We start from the raw sequence: 14,886 nt of genomic DNA, 5'->3' as shown, positions 1-14,886 counted from the left end.
CTAGGTGCATCAACTAAAATATTCTCAAAATGTATCCCAAATTAAAAAATTCCACTCACTTGCCCATCCTGCACCCTGTGGGTTGGATTCACTACCCTCAATCATGACCCCCAACTCATAGGATCTAACAGTTTGCTATTAAGTTCCATATGACTTATTGAAAACATTCAGTAGCATAGCATTCCTCCCCCAACTCCTGAAAAAAAGGTATAAGTTTTTCATATCTGTAGAATCCCTGTTGCTTGGATGTCTCCACCTCCTCTCAGATGTTCTTCAGAAGGGAACAAAAAGGAAAAGATTTGAAAAGTTCTGAAAATTAGATTTCCTCAGTGAGGGCTCCAAGGAAACAGGGCAATGAGAAGGTGGAGTGGAGTTTTGTTGATCCCACTGATGGCTGTGTTCCCAGCTTCTGCCAGGCTCATTGTGTTTTCATCCACACCTCAATGCTTGAGCTCACCCACTCTAGGACTCTGTGTCTCTCCACCCACCACAGTCACCCGAGTGTCCCAGGGCTATAGCCATTTCCACCTCTCCACCTCTGTCTCAGCTCCCAGGCCTTTCCCTTGCTATAATCACCTCTGATCATAGATACTGTGGTTCAACTTAGTTATAAAAGGATACAGAGAACAGAAGCAATACTAATGTAAGAAGCATACGTTTAAATTCAGTCTTAGTCCCTGAGCATCCACACCCTCTACTGATGATGCCTTTTCAGTACAATCCCCAATTAGGGTGTTACTTCCTCACTGAAGCCTTCCCTTATGCCTCCAGATGGACTGATTCCTTTCTTCCCAGTCTTTCATGCCTCCATATTTGATCACCCCTGTTCCTTTATCATATTATAGTTACCAACATACATTTGATGCATTTACCAGCTTAGCAAACCCTTATGGGCAGGGAAAATGGATTAATATCTACCAAGATCTACCCTAGGAATAACACATAGAATTGTACATAGGAGGGGGTAATAAGTGTCTGTTGAATTAAATTTTTATAAAGTAGAACAAGCCCAGAGACAGCAAAATATTTTTTAAGTCCTCTTTGCAGCAACAAAGAACAAGATACCATTTATTGGAGAATGGCTAAACAATTCGTGGTACATTTATATAATGAAGTTTACCATAAGAAATTACAGTAACTATAAGAAATTATGTTAACTATAAGAAATCACATTTAACATAAGATATACGAAGAATACTGAAAAGTATGGGAAGACTTATATGAACTGATGAATAAAATAGAATAAAATAAACAGAACCAAGAAAACAATGCATACAATAAGATAAATGGAAAGCAAACAAAAACCAAAAAAAAAATTAATCAAAAACCCTACCCTAGGTTTATAATGACCAAGCCTGACTCTGAAAAAAGAGATGAGAAAATCCACATTCCATCTTTGATAGAATCATAGATTGAGAGTGGAGAGGGATCTTCAAAGCCATCACATCCAACTTCATTTTATAGATGAGGATACCAAAGACCACGAAAGTGAAGAGACACGAAAGATCGTAGAAGTGGTATCAAAAGCATAACTTGAACCCATACTCTTCATTTTTAAAAGTATTTATTTTTAACATTATTTTCTTTTTAAATTTTGAGTTCCAAATTCTCTCCTTCTCCTCTTCCCCTCCCCCATCCACTGAGAAGGCAAGCAGTACATCAGTTATATATGTGAAATCAGGCCAAACACTGTCTGTGGGCTGAGAGCTCCAAAAGCAGTCACAGCTGCTTCTATTTCAGTTGCTCCCAAGACCTGGTTCTAGTTTGCAGGGGCCCGGTTTGCACTGACATGGCCTGCATTAGACTGTTCTCCACTCTTATCCCAGAACAACAGACCTATCTTGGTGACCTTCTAAGTTGTCTTGGGCTGGGAGTTTGTTTCACTTTGTCCTTTTGTGGGTTCTGGTAGTCCAGAATCTGTTTCGAGGTACTATAGTTATTTGGAGAGGAAGATGGGAGAGCCCAGGCAAATCTCTACCTTTTCTTTGCCCTCTTGGCTCTGCCCCCTAACAATTCAGCTTTTTAAAGAGTTCTTTACTGAATTTTTGTACCTATTCTACCATTAGGCCAATTCTGTTTTTTAAGGTGTTATTTTTTTTTAGTATTTTTATGCCTGTTTGCATCATTTTCATTTCTCCCCTATTTTTCCTCTACCACTCATGTTTTTCTTTAATTCTTCTAGGAATTCTTATTTGGCTTGGGTTCTATTAGCATTTTTCTTTGAGGCTTTGCTTATTGATATTTTCATATTATTGTTTTCTTCTGAGTTTATGTCTTCATCTCTTTACCACCATAGTACTTTTTATGGTTAAGGTTTTTTGTTTGTTTATTTGTTTCCTTATTTTTTAGACTATCTCTTGAATTTGAATTTTATTTTAAAGTTGGTCTTTGTTTACCTAGTGTCCCAAGTTTCAGCCTTTTTCATGCTGCTATTTTCAGAGCTCATTCAGGGGGTCTTCGCGTTTTCAGTGTTTCCAATATAGTTAGGATAAGGCACAGCTACTGCTCTCCTTGTTTGTGTTCTGATCTTAACCCAGGATGGGTAACAATCACAAGGTGCAGTCACAAGCACTAGGCTCCTCCCCCCCTTGGCCCTGGACCTGTGACCAAGCTCCTGCTTTCTGCAGCCATCAGCACTAGTGTTCTTCTCTGTCCTGGGACTGCAATCAGGGTCTGTGCTCCCTTGTGACTAACCATAAGTTCTCTTCTCCATCCTGGAACTGTGACTCAGAACTGCGTGTGCTTGTAGAGTTGCTACACAGAACTAGCTGTATCCAGTGACAGCAAAGGGTTCCCCATAATCTCTTTCTGACCATTTGTTCAAGCTCTTTATTGGATTAACAATTCCTGAAGTTGCTGCTGCTGCTGTTGCCAATATTTCTGCCATGACATACATGAGCTTTGGACAGACCTCCATTCCCATATCACAGACCTCTCTGGCAGATCTCCTAAGTTTACTACAGCCAGAAAAATATCTCACCTTGACCTTTTGTTGACTCTACTACTCCAAAATTTGATTTGAGGTGTTATTTTAAAGTTGTTTGGGGGGAATGTTGAGCGAATTCAGCTAGGTTGCTGCCTCTATTCTGTTGTCTTCTATAAACTGAATTCATATTTTTTAAGCTGTCAATACTTTATTGATGTCTTGATCACTTTTTCTTATAAAACAATCATTTATTATGTTGTTACAACAATTTCTATGAACAGTATTTACCAATGAACCCATATTTTTTTTAAGCAGAACCAAGGGCTCTTTCCGCCACTGTTAGTAAATAGAAGGCATTTAAATCCATGTTGTTTGACTGACATATTGGTTACTTTTTCAGAAGTCCTTTTTTCCCACCTTTCTTTCTTTTTTATTCTTTGTTCCAGATGACTGCTCTCCAGTCAGGAAGAGTAGAGGGATATATTTGGAAATGAATGTAATGTAAAAACAGATGATATCACTAAAATAATTTTAAGAAAGAAAAAATATCAGACCAAAAACAATTGAGAAAGAATTGATTTCATATCCTTTTTCAAATGGAGTTCTAATTATTCTCAAGCTCTTTACTTATTCTCTTAGTTTATAAGTGTTAATGGCTGGGAACCAACATTTCTCTGACCCACATAAGTCTTATAGCTATCATGCAACAAATAATTCTATCATTGTTTCTTTCTCTAAATATTCTCAACTTTAGTAATCTTTGATGCAAGTTTGTCAGTGCTCTTTCTTATTGCTTCAGTCTATCTTCCCCTCATCATAAACTTACTCTATCTTATAACTGGCTGTTACTGCATTTAGAGAAGCAGTCCTTCCATTTGTGTGTGTTTCCTCAAATCAAATAAAATTAGTTCAATATTTTTTTTGCTACACAAAGACATATTATACATTGAAAAGTCAAAGTGCAAAGAATTTTCAGGTTGTTTGTTTAGCTTCTAGCTGCTGAATCACCAAATAAAATTTTCATTCCAGAATGGAAAAAGTAATCATTTCTTGTTTGGGTGTACAGAGCCCATCACAGCCCTAAGATCATCCATCTGGAAAACCTAGAAAGGCTTCCCGCCCACCAATCCCACTCTTTTGTGCTAGGGAGATACATGCTACTGTATTACTAGCTGATGAGAAGCCTTTAAAAAGATGAAACTATCCGTAGTTCTCTATTTAATCTTTCAGCTAAGAAAGTTTTAGAGTAAGATGTTATTTATGGGAATAGAAATAGAGTTTTTCCAGGCAGGAGGTATTGTTCAGATAAATTTGGCACATGAATTAAATTTTACTTATTCAAGCATAAACATTGTACTTGAAGAACCAAAACTTGTAGTTAACAGAAGTCATACTAGTAACAGTATTGTTATTAATATCATTTAATTATTATAATCATTAAATATAATTATTTTAATATGCAATAATATAAAACATTTTTATAGCAAATGTCTCATCTTTAAAATAAATTATTTAATATGATATATTAAGAAACATAAAAGGGACTACAACATATTTGGGAAGTTTTCTACCCCAAACCCCTACAACATTAATGAAATGCAACATTTTGGCAATTAGGAGGCACAATGGATAGAAATAAGGAAAAACTCAGTTCAGACTTCCCAAGCCCAACGCATGCATGCACACACACACACGTAACACTTACTAATTATGGGACTCTGGGCAAATCACTTCACCCCATAAGAGGATCTACAGCATTGCTGTGAGGATAAAATGAGATCATATTAGCAAAGAGTTTTGCAACCTGAAAGTGCTACATAAATGCAAGTTTTAATACAAAGCTCATTTCCTAAGAATGTAAAAAAAAGAAAGAATATTCATCCTCAATGAAAAGGAAGAAGCACATTGGTAGACATTCTTAGAGCACAGGACAAACTTTCACAGCCTATAGAAATATTTCTGATACTTTACTGAGTAATAACAATGTTAACAGGTAGAGGGCACTGAATTTGTCAAATATAAGAAATTTCATTTGCCTTTAGATGCAGCCTATGAAATGGCTAAGAGCCAAGAATGGATCAAGGGGCCCTTTGTGGGTGACATCCACATGAGCCGAGCCAGACATATGTTGACAGAGAAGCCTTAAATTAATGGCTGAATCACATGGATTTATTTATGCAATTAGAGGAGTTTATGACAGCAATTCAAGACCAGAAATTACAGAAGCTTTAACTTTTAGAATTGTTTACATAGAAATCAACATAGGTCACCACAAGAAATAGCAAAGACTGTCCAACACATTGCTGCAGGTTGTAAAAATTTGGTAGCTGCCAAATACCTAGCAAGACAAAAACTATACCCTAATAGCCAACATTTTCTACCTACAATCATTCAACCAATAAAATTTACACACACGCGCACACACACACATACACACACACACGTGTGTGTGTCTATATATGTATATACATACATAAAAACCCAATTTTTATAATACTTAGCAGGAAATCTCTTTAACTACTTTTAGCACCTGCTAGTAAATATTTCTCTAAGGAACAGGAGTTTATAGACCTGCTTTCCTCATGCTTTGGGTTAGGTTTGCTTAACTGAGAGTTTGTTCTTAGAGCTTATTAAATAACTTTAGGATGATAGTTAGAATGGCATAGTGGATAGTGAATGTCTGGATTAAAATCTTGTCTCAAATACTTACTATCTGTGTAAGCCTGGAGAAGTCATTTAACTTCTCTGTACCTCAGTTTCTTTGTCTGTAAAATGAGAGGATTGGACTGGTTGGTGTCTAAAGTACTTTCCAACTCTAAATCTATGATAGCATGAACAGAAACCCTTTTAATAACAACAATAACAAAATCCGGCAAGCATAAGAATTTTGAAGTTCTTTCTCAGCTGTACAAGTTGTTTGTACATTGCTGCACAAGAGTGGGAAAAGAAATAAAAGAAAAACTAACTGAAGTTTTTAAACTGTACTTTATATTGTTCTATATTATATAATGTGCAACATAATACATATTTTATATACACATATGTACACATACACATCTTATATAATGGTTCTGCCCAAACATATAGAGAGATGGGCAACACCATTATTTAATGTATAAAATTGGGATAATGGAGGAAATATTACATTTTATTTACTATTAAATATCCCTTTTTGGTTCTTACTGAGAAATGATCCTTAGATTTCAAAAAAAAAAAATGGATCAGTCTCTTTTCTATAGAATAGAGGACCACCATCCTTCCCTCAACTAAGTATTTCAGAGGAGTGAGTAAAAAAGAAAAGCTTAGAATTTAAAATATGAAAGATTTGTGTAGATCTCCCATTGAGTTAAACTGAAAAGTCAATGACAGAGCAACAAAGGTTTGGAAATACTTGCTCATTTGCCTAAATGTCTTAAAGCAGTTTAATTTAAGGGAACAATACAAAAAAAAAAGTTTCAACCAAAACGTGCTTTTTCACTGCTGTTTTTAAGAAAGGGAATGATTTTAATAGGTAGAATCAGGTAAGCCTGGAATACAAAGGGGAGGACAGCAACATGAGAAGACATAGTATCCTGAAGCTGGGATTGGGGGCGGCGAGGGAGAGAGAAGGTAGATAAATTATGAAGAAGAATTCTTTATCTCATGCCTAAGAGTAAACGACTGGCCTTGAATACAGACTCCATCTTCTTTCTAAGGATGCAAATTAAAAAGTGTAAAAAAAAAAACAAACCACTTTCTACAAGGCTTGTTTTTGTACTCCATATAAAATGGCTTAGCAGGCAATTTTAGGAGGCTGAAAAGACAGCTAATACACGCCTTCCCTCCTGCATCCCCACTGCTAAATTCTTTAGCCTGGTATTCAAGGCTCTCTATAATCTGGTGCTAGCCTACCTCTCTTGCTTTATTTCATTTTAGGAAATTTTAGAATTCAAACTCAAATTCCAGTAAAATTAAACTATTCACTCTTTCCATATTCATCTGTCTGAATCATTTTGTACTTTCCCACCCCATTTCCACCTATTCACATTCTGCCCCAATGCCTTTGAAGACCAACTCAGACACCACTTTGCTTGATCCATACAGCTAGAAATGATCCCTCCTCTATGAATTTCTCAAGCCATCCACTTTGGAATTTCCTGTATACCAAATATTAGCAAATGTGCATTATAGTTATTTGTGTATATTTTATTATACTTTATAATAAGCTTCATGAGGGCAAAGATTATTTTGTTTATCACCTTTACATCTCAACCACTAGAAAGGCAGCATAGGATGGTGGATAGAGAAATGGCCTGACTTCAAGTCTTACCTCTGGTTAGATATCAAGGTGACCCTGAAAAAGTCACTTAACCTCAGTTCTCTAGGGAGCATATTACAGAGAAGGTACCCAGCTGCCTTGGTATAGGGATTCTACATAAGGGTTTCTTTTATCAGTGAAATCATTGGAATTGGCCCCTATCTATACCTTCACCACCAATGACAGCGTTAAGGCACATAGTAAGTTCTTAATATGTGTATGTTGATCTGAATACTTGAAATAACAAAGGTTTTTATTATTATTATTAACACATAGGAAAATGCCAATTCTAAAAATTATCCATTCAGGGATATCTCATGCTATGGCTATGCAGGAGTGAATGTCCACTAATTTTGATTTAAAATGGTAATATGCATCTCTCCATGTAGTGCTAAATCTAAGATTCTAAAAAAATACCCAAACAATACTATTTTGCCTTAAGATTCATTTTCATACTTTGCAGATATTTTTAAAAATACGTAATAAATATCTCCTCCCAGTGGGTATCTGAAAATTAGAGAAGTCATCTGCTTTGAGCATAGCTCCAGTGTATCACTTTCAGAAAATAACATAAATGAGTGATCTCATGTATATATAACTTCATACAGAACAGAATTCATCAATGTATCATTCTGAAAAGTATTAACACAAACAACACATTCAAGTATATTTATTTGATATCTTTTAAAAAACTGTCTATGTGATGAAGTAATCTCCCTATTCAATAAATTCCAGTGGTTTTCCATTAACCTCCAAGATCAAAGATAAAATCCTTTGTTTAGACATTAAAGCCCTTGATAAGGTGACCACTTCTTACCTTTCTAGTCTTTTTACACTCTCCTCCTTACTCCTCCATGTACTCCACCCAATGATGCTGATGTTCTTACAGTTCCTCACAAGATGTATTGGAGATTGTAATTGATCTCCCCAAAAGGATGGTTAGGAAGTTGGGCAATGGATGGACTGTGACTACAGAATGGGCTCCATGACCATAAACAGTCAGTAAGGAAGATAAAACTAAATTGAACGAGCTGATTGATGGTCATATAGAGATTTTGACGTGATAAGAACTTGAAAAGTCATCTAGATCAGTGGTGTCATATTCAAATAGAAACAAAGACCATTGAACCATATATAAGGATCCACATATTAACACATGTTAACATTATGTGTACTTTATTGTATTTTTATTTATTTTGTTAAATACACCCAATTACTTCTTAATCTTGTTAAAGATGTACTGGGGAAGGTTTGTGAGCTGCAATCAGGCCACCTGTTTGACACCACCTCTGACTGAGACCAGCCACAAAAGAGACTCACAAAGGAAGAATAACTTACCTGGCGTTACAAAGGGACAGGAAGGATCAGGATTTGGACTCAGACTTCAAATCCAATACTCTATCACAACACCATTTATTTGGACATTACCAGAAATGTCAACCAGAGGTAACTGATGACAAAGTGGAAAATTAAAATTAGTCTACAAGAAATTAAAGAGGTGGGGGAGTAGAAAGAAAGACCTGTAGAAGCTCCCCAACATAGTCTGTAAAATACCTGTAAAAAAATGACCCTAAGCAAATTCTAGAACAGCAGAAGTCACAAAATGTCAGAGTGCAGGAGATTTCCTGCCCAGGACAGCCAGGAAGGGTTTATCACACAGGGCTCGGAACAGTGTGCAGCCCAGCCTTGGCTGTGCAGCATGGCAGGGACAGAACCCAGAACAGGCTTCAGGGCACCACCAGCAGCAGCAGTTCCCAGATTGCTCAACCCACAAACACCACAGACAGCTTCAAAGGTCAGTGGGAGGGTTCCCTCACCCAGGAGAGGGCAGTGCAGTCTGGACTGCTGGGAGTAGCCACTGCAGTGGCAGCTGCCATTTTTGGAGGCCTTCGCCTACAGCCCCAGGGGGAATTGAGCTGCTGATCTTAATCTCAACCCTGAGCACAGCCCTGGGTGAGGTAGGAGTTCTGGAGTGGCTGTGGTAACAGAATTCTACTCAAAGACTCTGGGCAGAAAAGTTTTTAGTTGTTCCCAGATGAGTGTGCAGGCCAGGAAAGGAATAAACACCTCTCCATTGATTGTGCCACCTTGGAGGAACTGAGAACTTACAGGTCCCCAGAGTATACCCCCCTCTTGACAAAGGACTCAAAAGTCAAGGAACTGGTTAGGAAAATACCCAAAAAAGGAAGAAAAAAATTAGACCCTAAAAGGCTACTTTCTTGGTGAACAGGTATCTTTTTCCATCCTTTCAGATGAGGAAGAACAATGCATATCATCAGAGGAAATCAAGGCATCCTAAACCTCCAAAATAAATATGCAACAGTCTCAGGTCAAGGAAGAGTTCATAAAGGATTTTGAAAATCAAGTAAGAGAGGTGGAGGATAAATTGGGAAGAGAAATGAGAACGATGCAAGAAATTCATGAAAGGTGAGTCAACAGTTGGCTAAAGGAAACCCAAAAAATGCTGAAGAAAATAACACCTTTAAAAACAGGCTAACTCAATTGGCAAGAGGTCCAAAAAACCAGTGAGGGAAAGAATGCTTTAAAAAAGCAGAATTAGCCCAATGGAAAAGGAGGTTCAAAAGCTCACTGAAGAAAATAGCTCTTTAAAAATTAAAATGTAGGGAATAGGAGCTAATGGCTTTATAAGAAACCAAGAAATTACAAAAAAAACCCAAAAAAATGAAAAAATGGAAGATAATGTGAAATATCTCATTGGAAAAACAACTGACCTGGAAAATAGATCCAGGAGAGACAATACAAAAATTATGGGGCTACTTGAAAGCCATGATCAAAACAAAGAACCTAGACATCATCTTTCATGAAATTATCAAGGAAAATTGCCCTGATAGTCTAGAAGCAGAGGGCAAAATAAATATTGAAAGAATCCACCAATCATCTCCTGAAAGAGATTCAGAAAGATAAACTCCTAGGAATATTGTAGCCAAATTTCAGAGTTCCCAGGTCAAGGAGAAAATAGTGCAAGCAGCTAGAAAGAAATGTGGAAATACAATTAGGATAGCACAAGATCTAGCAACTCCTACATTAAGGGACTGAAGGGCTTGGAATATGATATTCCAGAAGTCAAAGGAACTAGGATTAAAAGCAAGAATCACTTATCCAACAAAACTGAATATAATATTTCAGGGGGAAAAACAGTCATTCAATGAAATAGAGACCTTTCAAGAATTCTTAATGAAAAGACCAGAACTGAATAGAAAATTTGGCTTTCAAACACAAGGATCAAGGGAAGCTTCAAAAGGTAAATAGGAAAGAGAAATCATAAAGGACTTCCTAAAACTGAACTGCTTACATTCCTACATGGAAAGATAATATTTGTAAATCTTGAGTCTTTTCTCAGTATTAGAGTAGTTGGAGGGATTATTCACACACACACACGCACACACATACACACACACACACACACACACACACACACACACACACACACACATAGAGACTGAGTGAGTTGAATAAGAAGGGATGATATCTAAAAATATATAATTAAGGGGTGAGAGAGGAATATACTGGGAGAAGAAAGGGAGAAATGGAATGGGGCAAATTATCTCTCATAAAAGAGGCAAGAAAAAGCTTTTTCAATGGGGGAGAAAAGGGAGGAGGTGAGAGGGAAAAAATGAAGCTTACTCTTCACATTTGGCTTAAAGAGGGAATAACATGCTCACTCAATTTGGTATGAAAATCTATCTTACACTACAGGAAAGTAGGGGAGAAGGGGAGAAGTGGGGTGGGGGATGATAGAAGGGAGGACAAATGTGAGGAGGGAGCAATTAAAAGTAAACACTTTTGGGGAGAGACAAGGTCAAAAGAGAGAATAGAATAAATGGAAGGTAGGATAGGATGGAGGGAAATACAGGTAGTCTTACACAAAATGACTATTATGGAAGTCTTTTGTAAAACTGCACATATATAGCCTATATTGAATTGCTTGCCTTCTCAGTGGGGATGGGTGGGGAGGGAGGAAGGGAAAGAAGTTGGAATTTAAAGTATTAGGAATGAATGTTGAGAACTGAATTGCATAAAACTGAGAAATAAGAAATATAGGTAACAGGGTATAGAAATCTATCTTGCTCTATAAGAAAAGAGAGAAGATGGGGACAAGGGAAGGGAGCGATGTGATAGAAGGGAGGGCAAGGGTAATCAAGATGCAAGGCATTATGGGGTGGAGGGAAGGGAGAGATGGGGAGAAAATTTGGAACTCAAAATTTTGTGGAAATGAAGGTTGAAAACTAAAAATAAATAAACATAAGAAAAAGAAAAGAGAAATTAAAGAGGTGCATGAAGTAATACTTCTCTCTTGCTACAGCAATAGATGCTATTCAAGGGCTCTTTTCTCAGGATAAGCAATGAGAATGTTCACTTTAAAATTTTTGTATCTAACATATGTATATAACATTATGTTGTATCTATGGTACATATATACACACACATATACTATATATAGTTGTTGTCCTTAATCTTCAAAGAGCACCAAACTGACATCACCATTGTAAAGTGAAATTTCAGTGTGTCTGACTGTGGTTGATCAGACCAATATGAGCTTAGAATGCTCTACTACAGGTTGGGCACAGATAGTCCGTTTGAATATTTTGGGTGGATATCCCAAATTTGCACATCCTGCTTTTTCTTTTGCTGTCTCAATTCTGCTTTGCTCAAAGAGCACAGCATCTTTTCTTATGTGGGTATGGCATGCTTAGTGGTCCTGTGCCAGTGTCTCCCATGTTGCACAGTCAAATCCAAAGTTCTTGAGAGAGACCTTGAGAGTGTCCTCATATCATTTTTTCTGGCCACCATGTGATCGCCTGCCCCATGCAAGTTCTCCATAAAATAGTCTTTTTGGCAAGCGTACATTTTGCATTCAAACAACGTGGCCAGCCCATCGGAGTTGGGCTCTCTGAAGCATAGTTTGAATATGTGACAGTTGAACTCGAACAAGGATTTCAGTGTGTGGTAACTTATCATGCCAGGTGATCCTCAAAATCTTTCTAAGATAGTTCAAGTGAAAGCAATTCAGTTTCCTGGCATGGCACTGGTAGACTGTCCATGTTTCACAAGCATATAACAATGAAGTCAGCACAACAGCTCTGTAGACCTTCAGCTTGGTAGTCAGTCTAATACCTCTTTCTCTCCCAAACCTTTCTTCAGAGCCTCTCAAACACTGAGCTAGCTCTGGCAATGTGTGCATCAGCCTCATTGTCAATGTGCACATCCCTGGAAAGTACACTACCAAAGTAAGTGAACTTATCCACAGCATTCAAAACTTCTCCATTTGTTGTAACCGATGGTTCCACATATGATGGTGTGGTGCTGGCTGATGGGGCACCTGTATTTTTTTGGTGTTAATTATTAGGCCAAAATTAGCACAGGCAGCAGAGAATTGATCCATACTTTGCTGCGTCTCAGCTTCAGAGGCTGCACTGAGTGCACAATCATCTGCAAACAGAAAATCATGCACCAACACTCCCTCCACTTTGGTCTTGGCTTGTAACCTTTTCAAATTGAAGAGCTTACCATCAGTATGGTAGTTGACCTTGATGCTGTGTTCATCCTCATTGAAAGCATTTGTCAACATGGCTGAAAACATGCTAAAAAGCATGGGAGCAAGCACACAGCCCTGTTTCACTCCACTGGTGACTGGGAAGGCACAAGAGCTTTGTCCATTATCCAAAACCCGGGCAAATATGCCATCATGAAATTGACGTACAATATTGATGAACTTCTCCGGGCAACCAAATATTGACATAATTTTCCATAAGCCCTCACGACTAACAGTGTCAAAGGCTTTGGTCAGATCCACAAACGTTGTGTACAGACCTATGTTCTGCTCCTACCATTTCTTCTGGAGTTGTCAGGCAGCAAACACCATATTGACTGTTCCTTAGCACTTTCTGAAGCCACACTGACTCTCAGGTATATGATCATCTTCCAGGTGAAAGATCGGCCTATTAAGGAGGACTCTAGCAAGAATTTTGCCAGCAATGACTATCAGAGAGATCCCCCTGTGATTGTTGCAGGACAATCTACTCCATTTACCCTTATAGAGACGGACAATGGAGGCATCCTTGAACTTCTAGGGGATAACCTCCTCTTGCCATATAACCTGGAAAATTTCAGCCAGCTTTTGTATGAGCAATGGTCCCCTTACCTTGTAAATCTCAGCTGGAATAGAATCAGCACCAGGTGCTTTGCCACATGAAAGGAGCCTAACAGCCCTCAAAACCTCTTCTTCAGTTGAAAGTTGAGCTAAGGAGGGATTGACTTCAACCTGAAGTAAATGGTCAATGGCCTCAGCATTGAGTGATGATGGTCTGTTGAGAACACTATGGAAGCGTTCAGCCCATCTCTCTAGGATCATGTCCTTATCACTAATCAATGTGGCTCCATCAGCACTGAGTAGCTGTGATGTACCCTAAGTTTTTGGTCCATAAATAGCTTTCAGGGAATTATAAAAGCACTTTGGATTGTTACTATCAGCATAAAACTGAATTTCATCTGCCTTCTTACTGAGCCAGGAATCCTGCATCTCTCTAAGCTTTGCTTGTACTTTGTTTTTGATGGAATTGAATGCTGCCTTCTTAGAGGTAGATGAACTATCCTCCTGGTAAATCCTGGGGAGTTCACGATTTTCATTTAGCATATATACTATATATATATGTTATATATACACATATGTATATATGTTTTATACATATACAAAATAGCAATGTATAAAGTATGTCATATACATTAGATATAATTATAAATAATATATATAAATATATATATTTCTGTACATAAAGGTATTTTTTTAATTACCTTGAATTTAAAATTAACTTTTATTAATTTGTTGTCTTCTTGTAAGGGACTGAAAGAAATTGTGTGTGTCTGTGTGTGTGTCTGTGTATTTCTCAAGGAAAATTTTACCATTAGACTAAGAAAAGAGGCATTAAACATTTCAAAGAGGACCTCCAGATAGTTTAGCTATGCATATAAATTTTACAACATTTTTATGAGTAGAGCCAAAAATCTTATGTTAGTTCCAAAGAATCAGTTTAAAAAGAAAGTAATGATATAGTGCTACTCATTTTCAGTCCCTTAAAGAAACACCAACTGTCAACAATTTCCCATGCTGAAATTTGGAACTTCCTTTCTTTGCACCATGAAGTCAGATGCTTAACCCATATGATACTTGTACCTGTAGAAACTTCCTGTCATATGTGAGAAAGATCTGAAGATAGTAGGTAGAAGTTTTTTTTTTTTAACTAAATGAAAATTGCCATGAGTTTCAAAGAGATAAATTGGCAATAATGGAAAGAATATTTGACTAGTAGTTAGAAAAGACATGAGTTCAAATCCTGTCTCCAGCACATCTTGGTTGTATCAGTGCTTGTCTGTATATATACTGCCTTTCTCCATTTATAAGTGGGGGTGATAATACCATGTCAAATAATCATGTTACTTGATAATTGTAAAGAACAAAGGAGATAAAATGCAGTGCTCAACAAACGTTATATCATGATGTAAAAGTCATATTAAAAACAGCTCTTTTATGTGTATGTTTTGTATATTCTTTTGTCATTGTCAAAACTTGTCATCTTTTTTTTGCCTCTCTTGATATAAACATGCGATTAACATAATCATGTTTTCTTTCTAGTATTATATCAAT

The sequence above is a fragment of the Notamacropus eugenii genome, chromosome 2 (assembly GCF_028372415.1).
Source record: "Notamacropus eugenii isolate mMacEug1 chromosome 2, mMacEug1.pri_v2, whole genome shotgun sequence".
NCBI classification, from domain to species: domain Eukaryota; kingdom Metazoa; phylum Chordata; class Mammalia; order Diprotodontia; family Macropodidae; genus Notamacropus; species Notamacropus eugenii.
Note: the sequence above shows the minus strand (reverse complement) of the source record.